Source organism: Eschscholzia californica, unplaced genomic scaffold (assembly GCF_041429995.1).
Source record: "Eschscholzia californica isolate CP2 unplaced genomic scaffold, dmEscCali1.0.p SCAF_5, whole genome shotgun sequence".
NCBI lineage: Eukaryota > Viridiplantae > Streptophyta > Magnoliopsida > Ranunculales > Papaveraceae > Eschscholzia > Eschscholzia californica.
This window is the reverse complement of record NW_028238472.1, coordinates 25,372,501-25,387,907: the sequence shown is the minus strand read 5'-3', so window position 1 is coordinate 25,387,907 and position 15,407 is coordinate 25,372,501. Positions and strand designations below refer to the sequence as shown.

General features: G+C 40.9%; 3 long non-coding RNA genes across 3 annotated transcripts; all 3 read right to left on the bottom strand.

Moving 5' to 3' along the window:
• Window positions 1-1,299: 1,299 nt before the first annotated feature.
• Window positions 1,300-3,322, bottom strand: LOC147537967 (uncharacterized). Its single transcript, XR_015225779.1, has 5 exons — window positions 2,620-3,322; window positions 2,474-2,512; window positions 1,881-1,932; window positions 1,615-1,695; window positions 1,300-1,500 (listed from the first exon to the last, which is right to left on the bottom strand). It is a non-coding gene; the product is annotated as an uncharacterized LOC147537967 (long non-coding RNA).
• Window positions 3,323-3,492: 170 nt separating this feature from the next.
• Window positions 3,493-4,623, bottom strand: LOC147537966 (uncharacterized). The gene is made up of 4 exons (XR_015225778.1): window positions 4,354-4,623; window positions 4,187-4,251; window positions 3,709-3,944; window positions 3,493-3,583 (listed from the first exon to the last, which is right to left on the bottom strand). It is a non-coding gene; the product is annotated as an uncharacterized LOC147537966 (long non-coding RNA).
• Window positions 4,624-4,792: 169 nt separating this feature from the next.
• LOC147537965 (uncharacterized) lies at window positions 4,793-7,366 on the bottom strand. Its single transcript, XR_015225777.1, has 3 exons — window positions 7,184-7,366; window positions 6,015-6,040; window positions 4,793-5,916 (listed from the first exon to the last, which is right to left on the bottom strand). It is a non-coding gene; the product is annotated as an uncharacterized LOC147537965 (long non-coding RNA).
• Between the last annotated feature and the right edge of the window lie 8,041 nt (window positions 7,367-15,407).

Here is a 15,407-nt window from a genome sequence, read left to right as displayed (position 1 = left end):
ATGACTCCCTAGAGTATGAAGGATCAGCTTGAAATGAACCAAGACTCCTCCACCTGTATCAAAACCCTATAAAACAACCGACAAAGATGAACAAAGTCCAAAAAATGTAAACAAAAGAAACCTAAAGTCCTTAACAACAAAAACGAATATTTTATATCCACATGAAACTTCGGCGCAAGACCCCCTTCATCGATTTGAAACTTTAGACAGGTTCCCCTCTCGAAGAAGACATTAACGTTTCTGTGTAAACCTGATATACCATAAAATACCAACGATTAAAAAACAAGTCTAGGCAACATGTTAGGGACTGAAAAGATGTAAAGCAAATTTCTCCCAGAGGGCAAGAAAAAGTTTAGATAGGTATTCGGATATAGGAATTAACACGCCCATTAAGAGCTTATGTAATATAAATCAGGAAACCCGCCTTTGATGGAAAATAGATCATGTCCAGTTGGAGTTTGTAGAAGTTGCAATCCCACGGAAGCATCAAATGATCTGGCAAGCGTTAAATTATTTCTCTAACAAGGACACAAAAAAAAGAAGCGTATTCAGAAAACCTCCTTCACAGAGTTAACTTGACAAAGTTGACACTCATCCTTCTAGCAAACAAATAAACTCAAATGAAAACTTGGAAATTGAATGGCTCCCTAACGTTAACATGGCAAAATAGGACTTTTCCGCCACAAGACCCCGAGAAGAACCAAAATATATTGTCTTCCAATTCAAGATCACCTTCGTGAAGAAAGAAAAGAAACTGAAAGAAAGAAAGTTAGTTCAAATTAGGTATTTTCAGGAAATCAAAAGAACCCACCCTCTAAAAGAACACCGCTAAGACACATGAGAACACTTGAGTATTGCAGTTTCCTGGAAAAGGTTTAAACAGATTCACCATTTCTGTATTTGCATAACTAATACCTTCCCTAAATAAAAGTAAGGAAGACTTCTATGGAACAATAAAGGAGAGGAACAGAAAACTCAATTCACAAAACAAGGTGATGACTCTCCAGAGCAAGTCCAATTGTCATGCCCCTGAAACAAAAAAAATTAACTTCGCGTGCTTTACCAATTCCTCGGAGAACAAAAATCAAAGAAGCACGTTAAAAGGCGAAAAGCCCCTTTTCAAGATAAACAACTCATTAGTTATCGAAACAGACAGAATTTTAGAACCCAAAGGGGACTCGACGGGACAATACCTTTTAAGAAAACAGATAAACACCTCCTTTAAACACCAATCACCCTCAAAACCGTAAAACTAAGGAGGACCTCACATGTTAAGGGAATGAAACGATAAAGCAAGATTCAAAGACATGATCTGTTAGAAACTAGAAGTTGTGAAAGATATAGAATAGTGCATTGTTCCATGAGGACACGAAAAAGCGAACATCCTCATCGAGAATGATAAAACCAAAGATGAAGTAAGAAATCCATTTAAAATAGGTCAACCCCAGTTGGATGACAACCAAATAACTTCTCTTTGGAGTAAGTCCAATTTGAACATCCCTGAAAAAATCAAATGAGTTTTTACATGCTTCAGAATTATGGCACAATAGGCCAAAATTATAACTTCTTTAACAAGGATAAACAATTGAAAATCAAGTTCAGAAGTCCCTTCACCCGGTTAACTTGATGAAGTTGTCCACAATCCTCCTCGAAAACCAATGGACTATGGCACAATAGGCATAACCATCGAGATCCCTGGAAAGGTGAAAACAAAATTTATTATATCTTTCAATTGAAGAAGACCACCTTCTGAAGAAAAAAAAAACCAGGCCTCGAAGAACACCACAAGTGCAGGTTCCTGAAAATGTAATCAATGAACTCACCGCTTATATATATGCATAACTAACAGTCTCATAAACAAAAATAAGGAAGTACCTTACATGGGACAATAGAAGAAAAATTCTGCGAGGTTGAAGAAAAATCGGAAACCCCCTACGAGAAAACCAGATGAAATCTCCTTGGAGTAAGTGAAATCGAAGATTCCAGAGAAATAAATTGAATTTTTCATGCTTCAGTTTTAGTTTCTCTAACAAAAGGATAGAACTTTTTAGTCATCGAGAAGGAAAGAATTTTAGAGGCAAGTTAAGATGAAACTCCGTAGACAAAACTCTCTTCAAAGAAAATTTCTCCTCTGGGGACTTAAATAAACCAACAAATAACAAAAAAGAAGACGGCGAAGGGAATCAACGATCTTAAAATATGGCAAGCTACAAATCAAAAGAAATTTAATGGTACTATCTTCCCAGGGGAAATGAGAATAACACGAACAGTTGGTTATGGATATCACAATTCTGAAAGTATAACATGGATAAAAATGTCATTGATCAAAATAGATAAAGTTATAAACCCTACTGAGAAGGATAGACAAACAATAGGGAGCATGTTATTCCTCTAGCAAGAAGAAAGACAGAAAAACACTTTTTAAATGGAAAACATGTCAACTACTGGAAAAAACAAAAGTTCAGAGACAAACTCGAACGATATCCCAAGCAGATGTCCTTCGTACCAATACCTAACACACCGGAAGACCAAACTTGTTAGCCTTGGAAAGGAACAAGATGGCATAGAAAATCACTAAAAATTCACATGCAAGACACAAAACTTAATAGCACAATTTACCTCGTGAGAAACACAGGATCAAGAAGAATAGGAGTGGCTATTCCATCACGAAGATACCTCGCAGAGAAAATGCATAAACCTTCACCAACTTTTCATTAAAAAAGATCATCCTTATCCAAAGCAAGAACAAAATGAAAGAGGAAAGCTAGACTACAGAACCCCCTTTTTGAGCAAAACGAGAAAGCCCAGTCTTTCAAATAGACACCGACTTCCCTGAAAAACATCGAGGAACTTTTTATAATTTATATTGCATATTCCAGTAGTAACACAGAATAAAAAACACAAATAATGTGCTAAATATGACCAGGGTGTATTTTAGACTAAGAGCATTCAACAGACAGCGCGACACCGTCAAGTGGAATTTCTAAATGCAAATTATTTTAGTAAGTTGTCTTACTCTACCCAAGCTGAAATGGAATGGACAATTATCAATACAGTTCACAACTTCATAATATGATCTTCGTATTTCCCAGAAAAAAAAAAAACAAATTCTGCAGTACCTTTGGAAGGCAGAAAAATAAACAAGGAAACTAGGGTATAGAATCCAGGCAAGAATTACGAGCTGCCGCTAAAACTGGAAAAGGAACAGGACTGCAAATACTGATAACATCACCATTTACACATCCACTAAAACTAGACCATTAATCAGCATACAACTTAGAAACAGAGTGCAACCCATAAGGTAACCTCAATACACAATTGTAAGAACACAAACTCAATTCGGTGTACAGAACAATACTAGCTGTCCCATAACGAAAATGCCAGCTAAAAAAAACGAAACAGATCTGCAAAAGCAGAAAACAAACTCAATTCAGTGTGCAGTTGAATTCAATGTATAGTTGATTCGAATGACAATTGAAGTTTCAAAATTGCATAAATATCAGAACTGCAGAAGCAACCAACCGACCAAGAACGAAAATCCAGCCTCATATTATACTAAGACAATCTGTACAGTACACCACATCTGAAACAAAAAATTTATGTTAAAACTCTTTCGAAATAAACATTCATCCAAAACAGTTTTTTGACTCAGGATTTGAAGCAGTCAATGACAAGAGTAACAAATCAGAATATCCAGCATGTGAGTACCTTATGATACACACAAATACGAAGCACTATAAAGGATTTGAAAAGTACAGTATCAATAGCACCAAGGTATATCTTAGATGAGGAGCATCCAACAGACGACACACCACCAAAATAAGATCAAGTTGACTATATCCGAACTCCATCAGTAAGTTGTATTACTGTACCGAGCTTAAATGGTCAATGTCGATCTAGTTAACATCTCCATTGAGATCTTCATTCCCCAGAAAACATATCGCCTGACACATCCAGAAGGCAGAAAATTAAAAGGAAACAAGAGTAAGGACCTGAGCACGAACTCCCGCTAAAACTGGATAAGCAACAAGCCTCCAAATACTGACACAATCACGATACACCAATCCAATAAAACTAGACCTTTAATTAGCATAAAACTTAGAAACAAGGTGCAATCAATCAGGTAACCTAAATACACATGTCGGAACAATTACGATTGCAAACTGACTGGACAAAAGAAATTTACATGGCCCTGCTCCACAGAAGGTTCAATATTTTTGATGATATTGCTCCACAAGTATACATGGGAATCTGAATATCGAACATTCCAGATTCTTGAGAAAAATTAAATAAGATTAAACATTATTGTATTTGACAGAAAATGAAACCAAGATAGAGACAAGGTTAAAGAACCTGGCGCAAGTCATTATCCCGCTAAAAATGGATACAATCCTGCAAATACTCATCACATCAAAAATCCACAAAAAAAGGTTCACTAGGCAGCATGTAACTTCGAAGCGGAGACAAAAACTTAAGAAAGCCATCGAGCCTTATCTTCGCCAACCAATAACATAACTCAACATACACAATTACAGGACACATACGAACAGCAAATCAAGAAGAGATATCCAGATGTTCTTTTCCCCTCAAGACATGAGCCAAATATTGATTGTGGTTGTCCAAATTGCGTGCCCTGAAAGTAGAAGGAAAACACTGAAAATAGCACTAAAAATAGCTATACGGCACAAAAGAAAAAATTCAAGGGTTTAAGGTTTCCAATCTAAGACTAAAATTTACCGAAAACATACAAACTCTCTAAGAAATGAGAACATAACTCAACGAGATCGGCAGAACCCATAAATAGGAGGTCACAGGAGCTCCAAATGTTTCTCTTTCTAGCTTAAGGTTAGTATGGAGTATGGAGTATGGACATCAGCAACCACTGTAATGCAAATCCAAAATGAAGTGAAAATTGTTTACATTCACCTTGAGTAAGCATAAACAAAGACGAATTAACAAATTTCAACAACCAACTTATATAGAAAACTCCCTCCTGATAGGCTGAGTCATGTTTCGGAGCAGTTTCTACTCCTAAAATATGAAGGATCAAGATGAATGCTGGAAATGACTCCCTAGAATACGAAGGTTCAGCTTGAAATAGAAAACCCCTTCAAAGAACCAAGACTCCACATGTATCAAAGCCCTATAAAACAACCTACCAAGATGAACGAAGTCCAAAACATGTAAATAAAGAAACCTAAACAACACCGAATGCTTTATAATCAAATAAAACTTGGGCCAAAAGACCCCTTAGTGAATTGAAACTTGAGACAGATTCCCTTTCGAAGAAGACACAGTAGCTCTCTGCATAAACATGATTTGCCATAAAATGCCAACAATTAGAAACGGGTCAAGGCAACATGTTAGAAAAAAACGTAAAGCAAATTTCTCAATCTATGCTAGCTAGAGAATGCAAGAGAATAAAAGAATTTTCAGGTACTATTTCTCCCAAAGGGCGTGATAGAAGAACAGAACCAGATTTTCAATACTACAGATACTGAAAGAAGTGTTTGAATAAGTAATTCGGATTTAGGAAGTAACACCCCTACGAAGAAGAACTTATAAATTAGGAAAACCGCCTCTAGAGGAAAGTAAATGATGTCGAGTTGGAGAAATAGTACCTGAACCGCCTCTAGAGGAAAGTAATTCGGATTTAGGAAGTAACACCCCTACGAATAAATATATACTACAGAAGACCATCTTTATTGTAGAAAAATTAAACTAAGATAAAACCAGATGCAGATTTCTGGGAGTAACCCAAGAAAATTCTCAAAGTTCACTAGATTAGGTAAGCTTATACATACAAATATTCCGCTGTACATGAACCACCACGAAGAAGGCACTACAATCTACAGTTATATATAACAATTGAGCATTAAAAACCTGGTTTTGCTAATGACAGTCCAAGAACCCAATCTGCAGGTAAATCACAAAATCAATTAGTATAATTCACACCATTAAAGTAACTAACTAAAATGAGGACAATCACAGTCTCTTCAACAGTGAGAACTGACCTATCCCTTGGTGTACATAACTCCACCTAACAATCAAAAAGAATTCAAATTACAATCACATATCACAATATTAGTAAGTAAGATTACACAGAAAAAGATCGTCTCTGAAATTAGGTCATTCTTAAAGTTTGCCTTATCTCTACGAAGTGAACAATTTAAAAGCTCCTTTCTATTGGTCACTATACGTGTTCTTGGTTATTTACATTATGAGATAGGTTTAAACGAGACTGGAAATCAAAGACTCAACTGAAGTATGCGAAGCGGATGAGGGAGGAGAAAGGAGTAATCCTCTCAAGATTGCAAGAAACGGGGAGGGTAAGAGGCGAAATGAAGTCTTTGAGACGATGAACCACTCACTACCAAGCGGATGGGAGAGGAGAAAGGAGTAGTCTTATCAACGTTATAGAAAGGAGTAAGTCTTTGATTTTCGGAATTTGTATCGTTGTCAAATAAGCAACAGAAGTACTCATTGTACCTTCAAGCTTAAACCCTAAAATCTCAGGGTACTTCATCAATACATACCCAATATCATGTTTCTCAACATCAAGACCTCTAAGAAATCTCACCACAGGAACAAGCTAAACAACAACACTAGCATGAAGAACTTGAGGGTAATTCTTCAGAAACACTCCAAGTTTTGATCTTTGAATTCCAATCTTCTCTAAATAACCCAAAACAGGAATTATATTCTTCCTAACACTACAACCTAAAATCAATGGATACTCATTAATATCATCAATAGTTAACCCTATTTTTTGCAGAAATTCAACCCTTTCTTTCATTACATCAATTCTTGATGGCAACTCAAGATGTTCTAATTCATCTGATATAATTCCTAAACCTTTCAAATAATCACAAATTATAACACGAGAAACAAGTTTCTCTTTTCTGCCTTGAACAACACCCCATGTTACAGATGGCATCTCATACTCAGGAAATTTACTACTGGACTGTGTCGAAAACAACCGAATTAAAACCCTAAAACTCAAAATATAATTAGACCTTGTAGGTGGTAAAGCCCAAGGGTTTTCTAGGGTTATAAAAGAATCAATATGTTCTGATATTGAAGCATGATTAGTAAGAGAAATACTTGGATATAGATTTCGAAGGTGGAGAAGAGTATTAGGGTTTTTTCTGAAGATTGAAGTCATTATAGCAAAAGCCCTTACCCGATATGGAGATCTTGAAGGGAAAGAAAGAGGCGAAATGAAGTCTTTGAGATGATGAACCACTTACACCGACCTGAATTCAAGAAGACGAGCTTCTGGACGAAATCAATGGAGAAGACGAGGAATCGAGCAAGAATCATCGCAACTTTGGACTGAACCCTCGCCTTGGTGCGTATAGGAGAAGACGAGTTATAACGGTCATATTTTGAGTGTTAAAAGAGGTGCAAGTAAAATACTGTGTAATAGGGTGCTTTTATAAGTTCGTTCGTATGTTGTCTAAAGACACACACCACCAGTCCTCCTGTAGTCCTGTTTTAGACTTTTAGTCAACAAAATCTCATCATACAATCATCAAGAGAGAGAGAAGAAGAACAAGGAACCGTCGATCTTCATCAATGGACGAATCGTGGTGCCACACTATTCATGAAGAACTACTAAATCGTCGATCTTCATCAATGGACAAACCACCACCTTTACCCACTTCCTCCTCCCTCAATGACAATTGATAATAGTTAGTCGGATGATGATTTGTCGATACTGGTGAACCTGATCTTCTTCCCATAACAATATTTTCGCCTCATTTTTACATTTGTACCACTTTGCTACACTCCAAAGACTCTACTAGGATGGCAATATATGTTAAATTAGGGCAGGAAACAAAAACAACACACTCGTAGTAAGAAAGGAAGAGAGATTCCTGCGAATGAGCAACCCTTCCGGGAGTCGGGCGGGTTCGGTCGGGCCCAAATTTTATGTGTGCGGGTTCGGGCGATCGGGTTCTATAGTGTTGTGTCCGATCGGACTATCGGGCGGTTCGGGTCGGACACATATGCATTATTGTGTGCCCGCGGCCCGGTTTTGCCCGAGAACCCGATCGGGCTCTAACGGGCTCGGGCGAATAGGTTACGGGTTTTTTTCAAAAAAAATTTGTATGGACCAAAATACGTCACCAGGAATGCCCCCAGAAATCCATGATTAATGGGCTTACACGGTGACCAAGCCCATGAATTAATGACCAATGGACCCGACCCATTTATCTTAAGGCATTCTGAAGCAACGTTAAGGTGCGAGAGTACGTCTAGCTCTGGATAAAGAGGTCCGTCCTCACCAGCAGGCCAAAGTACGGAAGTGCATTCAGCTCTGGATAAAGAGGTCTGTCCCCACTCCCTCAGACCAAAATACGGAAGTACATCCAGCTCTGGATAGAAGAGGTTCGTCCTCTCCTCTTCAGCTGACTTCTCTTCGTGTACCTGTTGGGGAGGCGTTATCGTCATTCAAAATGACAATATCCCCAATATATCCGTTGGATGGGAGTTACGATATCCCCATCCATGGTAATAACTTCGTGCGTTACCATATTCAAGACAACAGCTCACCGCCAGGTGACGGTTGACCAAAACGGACAGTTGACCACAAAACTCTATATATAAGGGTTAGCTGGTAATCGACTAAGGCATCCAACTACGGATAACAACAACAGTCATCTAAGTTCACTTGTAATCAGCTAACCACCTATTTTCTCTCTCGCATCGATCATCCAAACCATTGGCAGTCGACTAACATCTGCTCAAAGAAGGCGACTGATCATTTCTCTCACCATACGACTAAGGGGTGTAAGCGCTTTATTTCACTAGACGGTCAGAGATTTAGGTAGACATACACCCGACTCTATCACCTTTTCTCCCAACGACCGTTGTGAGGGTAGGAAATCACGGGTCAAGAAGTCAGCTGGACCGGGCCGTTGACCGGATGTCGAACCTCCACCTGTTAATAATTTTTGCGAGCACCGGCGACATCTTTGGGCTTAACCTGTGACAAAAGAGACAATAACACACGTGACCGTGAGGTCTTAGGGGACACCGGGATGGTGCCGGCCTAAGGGGGCTCCGACGGTCAAGTCAGTAAGCTTGCAAGAGAAGTAAAGTGTACGTGGATATTAGCCCTGGAATATTACCGTTGGATGGATAATGGTCGGAGCCTAGGCACGACTCGTAGAGTGGCCGGAGCTCGCTCTCTACGGATGACTGACTTAATTGGAGAGAGAATAACGGCCTATGAGGTCCGTCTTTAAATGAAGCAGCCCTGGAGTGGGTTTGCCTTGTCCAGGGGTGTGTATCATAATTAATTGGGAAACTTTAAGGACCTGACCTTGTAAATTATTCACGTGGGAAAGATAATGAAAGCCTGACCTCTAGGAGAGATAAAGTAGCCTGCCTGACCTCCAGGAGAGATAAAGTAGCCTGCCTTCCTTGGTTGTCAAGTCATCCAGGAGAGAGAAACGTAGGTCGACCTTACTTGGATGTCAGGTCGTCCAGGAGAGAGAAACGTAGGTCGACCCTTGAGAAAACCTTGTTTTTGGAAGGGTCCCGCACTTGACAGGGGTCCTGCACTTGGAAGGGTCCTGCACCTGGATGTAGGTCGTCCAGGAGAGATAATGAAAGCCTGACCTCCAGGAGAGATAAAGTAGCCTGCCTTCCTTGGTTGTCAGGTCGTCCAGGAGAGAGAAACGTAGGTCGACCTTACTTGGATGTCAGGTCGTCCAGGAGAGAGAAACGTAGGTCGACCCTTGAGAAAACCTTGTTTTTGGAAGGGTCCCGCACTTGACAGGGGTCCTGCACTTGGAAAGGTCCTGCACCCGGATGTCAGATTGTAATTGTATTTAGGTGAGAGGAAGGAAGCTCGATGGTTGCTCAGATGCTTGCTCTGTATGAGAGAGAAATTGGATGTTGGTATTGAATCTGTACTCGATGTGTTTGCCCGGAATCAGATGATCCGCCGCTTTAGATGGGAATTGGATGATGCTTTTGTGAGTTGTATTCCGTAATCACCAGATGATGCTAAACAAGTAGTCAGTGTATTCCCTCAGGATCAGATGATCTAGTGTATTAGCCCATAATTCGATGATATTAGAGTGTTTGATAGTGATATCAGTGGAATATGAGTACGTTCGGCGATAACCAAATGATCGAGTGTTTCTGTCCCCAATTCGATGATCTGCATCATTTTTGGTTCTGTTATTTTATATTGTCTTGGGTCGACCGTTGTCTGATGGTAGTTGTCATCCTTAATGGTTGTAACGCATGAGTTGTCACCATTAATACGGACTTCGTAACCTCTGAAAGGACATATCCGGGATATTGTCGTCATGAATGACGGTAATGTCTCTCCAAGGGATACAAGGTGGCAGGTTCGATGAGGAGATGAGGACTGACCTCTTTATCCAGAGCTGGAAGTGGTTCACATATTTCAGCCTGGTGAGGAGGCGAGGGCGGACCTCTTCCTTCGGAGCTGGAAGTGTTTCTACACTTTGGCGTTGCTTCGGGGTGTCCGAAGATAAATAGGTCTGGCCCATTAGTCGTTAATTCATGGCTTTGGTCACCGCCTAGGCCCATAAATCATGGTTTTCTTTGGGCGCTCCTGGTGACATATTTTGGCCCATACAATTTGTCCCCCACTCTCTAAGTTGACGTAGTGCGGCAACTTAGAGAGTAGTTCAAAGTTATATGGCCAATCTGCAATTTCAGTTTTGCTGCCTTTGTAGCCGAGTTCCTGTCCCGTGGGGACTTGTCCGCGAGAAGTGGTGAACAGAAGCAGACCTTGGGGGAAGTATCTCTACCTGTCTATGCGGGAGGACTCAACTTGCCGACCACATTCGTGGTGATGGACTCTCCGTAGGCCTACAACATGATCCTAGGCGTCGTGGATCCACGCAATGAGAGCAGTGCCTTCAACATTCCATCAGGTAGTACGGTTCCCTACACCCTAGGGAGTTAGAGAGATTAAGGGAGACCAAGGGGCCTCCCGTAATTGTTATAGAAATCCAATGAAATCTCCTAAGACCCCTTTATAGCAATTACAGACCAAGCAACCACACAGTGCTGACCCTGACCAACCTAGCATAGAGGAGCTGGATGAAGTACAAATCCATCCAGACTACTCTGACCATAAAAAAAATAACACGACTGTTTTGCTTGGTCACACGCCGACATGACAGGCATAAACCAGTCCATTACAACGCACAGACTGCGAGTCGACCCCGACCACCCGCCTGTTCGGCAAAAGAGGCGAAGGTTTGCACCTGAACGTAATAAGGTAATCAACGAAGAAGTAGAAAAGCTACTAGACATAGGGTCTGTCAGGGAAGTCCACTACCCTGACTGGTTACCCAATGTGGTGGTCGTAAAGAAGAAAAATGGGAAATGGAGGGTGTGCATCGACTTCACTGATCTGAACAAGGCATGCCCAAAAGACTCGTTCCCTTTACTCCACATAGACATGCTAGTAGATGCAACTGCTGGCCATGAGCTTCTCAGCTTCATGGATGCCTTTTCGGGGTACAATCAAATCCTTATGCACCCCGAAGATCAAGAAAAGACCTCTTTCATAACAGAGAGAGGCATCTTCCGTTATAAAGTTATGCCATTCGGACTAAAGAATGCAGGAGCTACTTACCAAAGATTAGTCAACAAAATGTTCGCTAATATGCTCGGCAACACAATGGAGGTATATATAGATGATATGCTGGTCAAATCCTTGGAAGCTGCACAACACATCAACCACTTGCAGCAGGCCTTTGAGGTCCTAAAAAGGTACAACATGAAATTAAATCCAAACAAATGTTCATTTGGTGTATCTTCAGGGAAGTTCCTAGGGTATGTAGTCACATACAGAGGGATCCAGCCAAATCCGGACCAGATACAGTCAGTAGTAAACATCCCTTCTCCCAAGTGTGTGAAAGACGTGCAAAAGTTGGCGGGAAGAGTAGCGGCCCTGAGCCGGTTCATCTCTCAGTCATCCTAGAAATGTCACCTATTCTTTGCTACTCTAAAGAAACTTAAGGACTTCAATTGGACACCAGCTTGCGAGGCCGCACTTCAACAACTAAAACAGTACCTCACTTCGCCTCCATTGCTTTCAAAACCTACATCAGGTGAGCACCTTTACATTTATTTAGCAGTATCTGAAACAGATGTCAGTGTTGTCTTGGTAAGAGAAGAGGACGGTAAGCAACTCCCAGTTTACTATGTCAACAAGTCTTTACTCGATGTCGAGACTCGGTACAGTCAACTAGAAAATCAGGCATTAGCTCTGGTGACAGCCGCTAGAAAGTTGAGACCGTATTTCCAATGCCATTCTATTGTGGTCGTCACAGCTTTCCCGATGAAGAATGTCTTGCACAAGCCAGACATGTGTGGACGCTTGACTAAATGGGTTGTCGAACTCAGCGAGCACGACATCACATACCAACCAAGGACGACGATCAAATCCCAAGTATTAGCTAATTTCATTGCCGATTTTACTCTTGACTCTCTAGTGCAGGCCTAGAAAGAGCTACTCTGCCTCACCGAACCTGACCCTCAAAAGTGGACCTTGTCCGTGGATGGGTCAAGCAACATGAACGGAGCTGGCCTGGGTGTCATCCTGACCTCCCCACAGGGGGACATAGTCCAACAAGCAATCAGGTGCGAATTTAAAGCAACTAATAATGAAGCATAATACGAAGCTTTAATTGCAGGTCGGACCTTGGCTAAAGAATTGAAAATACAGAATCTTGATGTAAGGTTTGACTCTCAGTTGGTGGTCAACCAACTTCAAGGTATGTACCAAGCCAAAGATGCTAGGATGACAACATACTTGGAACGTGTCAGGGAAATGCAAAAATATTTCCACGAGGTTAAGTATGAACAGGTACCCAGAGCTGAAAACGGACATGCGGATGCTTTGGCGAATCTTGGCTCGTCCATCCAGACAAATGTAGCTCGGAACATACCCTTGGTCTTGCTTCAGTGGCCAGCCGTCTGGAAGAATCCACAACCAGAAGTAGCAACTACAGATACAACTGACACCTGGATGACCCCTGTCATAAAGTACCTGACTAACGACGAGCTTCCCTCGGACAAAAATGAAGCGAGAATACTGAAAGCGAAGCTGCGAGATTTTGTATACTCGACGGTCAATTACTCAGGAGGTCGTATTCAGACCCTTACCTCAAATGCATCACTCCTGAAGAAGGTAAGTATGTCTTAAAAGAATTACACGAGGAAGAATGCGGCAACCACTTTGGTGGTCGTAGCCTAGCCAATAGGGCTCTGACTATCGGCTACTACTGGCCGACCATGAGGGCTGATTCAGTTGATCATGCCAAACGATGTGACAAATGCCAAAGGTTCGCCCAAACTTCTCACCTACCCCCAGAAAAATTAAATTCCATACTATCACCTTTGTCTTTCATCAAATGGGGCATGACATAATGGGGAAACTTCCCACTGCCCCAGGCCAACGTGTGTACATGTTGGCCATGACCGACTATTTTTCAAGTGGATCGAAGCCGAGGCCTTCCACCAAATGAAAGACAAAGAGGTTATGAGTTTTGTGTGGAAGCATATAATTTGCAGGTTCGGAGTACCCAAAGAAATTGTCACTGACAACGGATCCCAATGCATTAAGAAATGTACATTTTCCCCTACACGGCATCGTTCTAATGATGAAAAGTTAGTGTTACAATTACAATATATGTGAAGTTGATAGTATTTAATATAAGTAATCAATGATGAGACATGTGACGCTTTTGCTGATGTCGATTTTTGGCTTTCAGTTAAATCAGCATGAAAAGGGAGTTGATGCATGACAGCCTCCGTTATGATCGAATATTTCGTCTTGATGATCGATATTCCTTCGATTCCCACTCCTTCTCTTAGAAATCTGGGGGCAAAAAGAAAGAAAACGGCTCCGACGCTCAAGCTAGTCAGGGTGCTCTTTGCAGTAAAAGAATGAGTATTGAATGATCCCTTTGGAGGTGGAGTCAGTTAGACTTGTTCAACTTACCTTGAAGAAAGTGATATGAGACCCTTTTATAGGCCGAATTAGGGTTTCCCTTCGTAGTTATCCTGTATCTAGGATAAATAGAAATATCCCAAGTTCAAGGATATTTCATAGATATCCTGCCGAGGTGATAGTTCTTAAAGGAAATGTTTCCTCCCTTAAGACTCTTGAAGTCCAAGCTTGCTTAAACACTTCCAGATTTGTAACCGACTAGGATCTTTAAAGATATTTCAGGATTAAGTCGGTAGGTTGTTTGGCGCTGCTGCCTCCCCAGTTCTGGGCGTAAGACACTGGTCGAACCTGTGCGGACCCCCTAATTCTTTTAGAGACCACAGAGCTGATCTGGTCATACCGAGGGCGTTACAGAGTTGGTTTTCTCTAGCCGACCTCCCAGTTAGGGGAATGTAGCGGATCGTCAATGATTCATTGGTTCTGCTGCCTTAAGCCGGGTTGACCCGTTGGACTTCTGGTCTGATCTTGACTCTTCAGACGTTAGTCAACGTCGTGACATTTTTATGCATCATCATGAGTCCCGCCACTCCTTAGTCGAAAGTATTGAGACTGAGGAGTAGAATTAATTCTCGTGTTTCTTAAACAGTGAAGACCTGAAGACAAAAGGGTTTACCTAGGCCAGAGTTATTCCGTGAAGCTCGGTCTTCTTTATGATTTCCCAGAGCTCCGCATTCTAGTGTTGATCTGAGCCGAGCTGTATGTATTATCTTCTGAGATTTCCTTCGCTACCAGTAGTGGTTGATTTTCTCTTCAGCTGGCTACTTGTGCCAAATGTTTGAGAAGTCTTCTTTCCCATTTGTGTGGATGAGGTTTTCTTTACCGTAGCTGTATTTGCCGGGGTTGATTGATGTTGAGAATTTTCCTGCAAATACACAACACTCTGAATTAATGTTGATCACAGTAATGTTAAACTCTTCCAAAATAGCAAATTATAAAGATGTTAATAGGCTAGAAAAAAAGATATATAATGTTAAGAAACAATGTGGGAGCTAAGTGGTAACATTCAAATGTAGTTTGGTCTGCGTAGAGGAGAGGCGATAGCCTATATGACTAACTATGAGACTAAAAGTTATGTCAATAAGAATTGTTTACGGGGCAAGTCCTTAAGTTATCGTGTCTGAGAGAAAAATAAATAATCGTAAGAAAATTAGGAAGTAATCTAAACGAGAAAGAAAACACTTCCTGATTGACATGCTTTCGTGATGAACCAGATACCGTTTCCTTTGAACCTTGTTTCCTGCATAATAATTCTAGTAATGCAAAAGGTGTTAGCGGGTTAGTGTAATCCTCAGCTTACTAATGCAAGTTCCCTAGCTTACTACGCATGCTCCGAATGATCGCTCCTGCATAACAAGGAAAAGTTAGACCTGTTCTATCATGACCTAGGCTT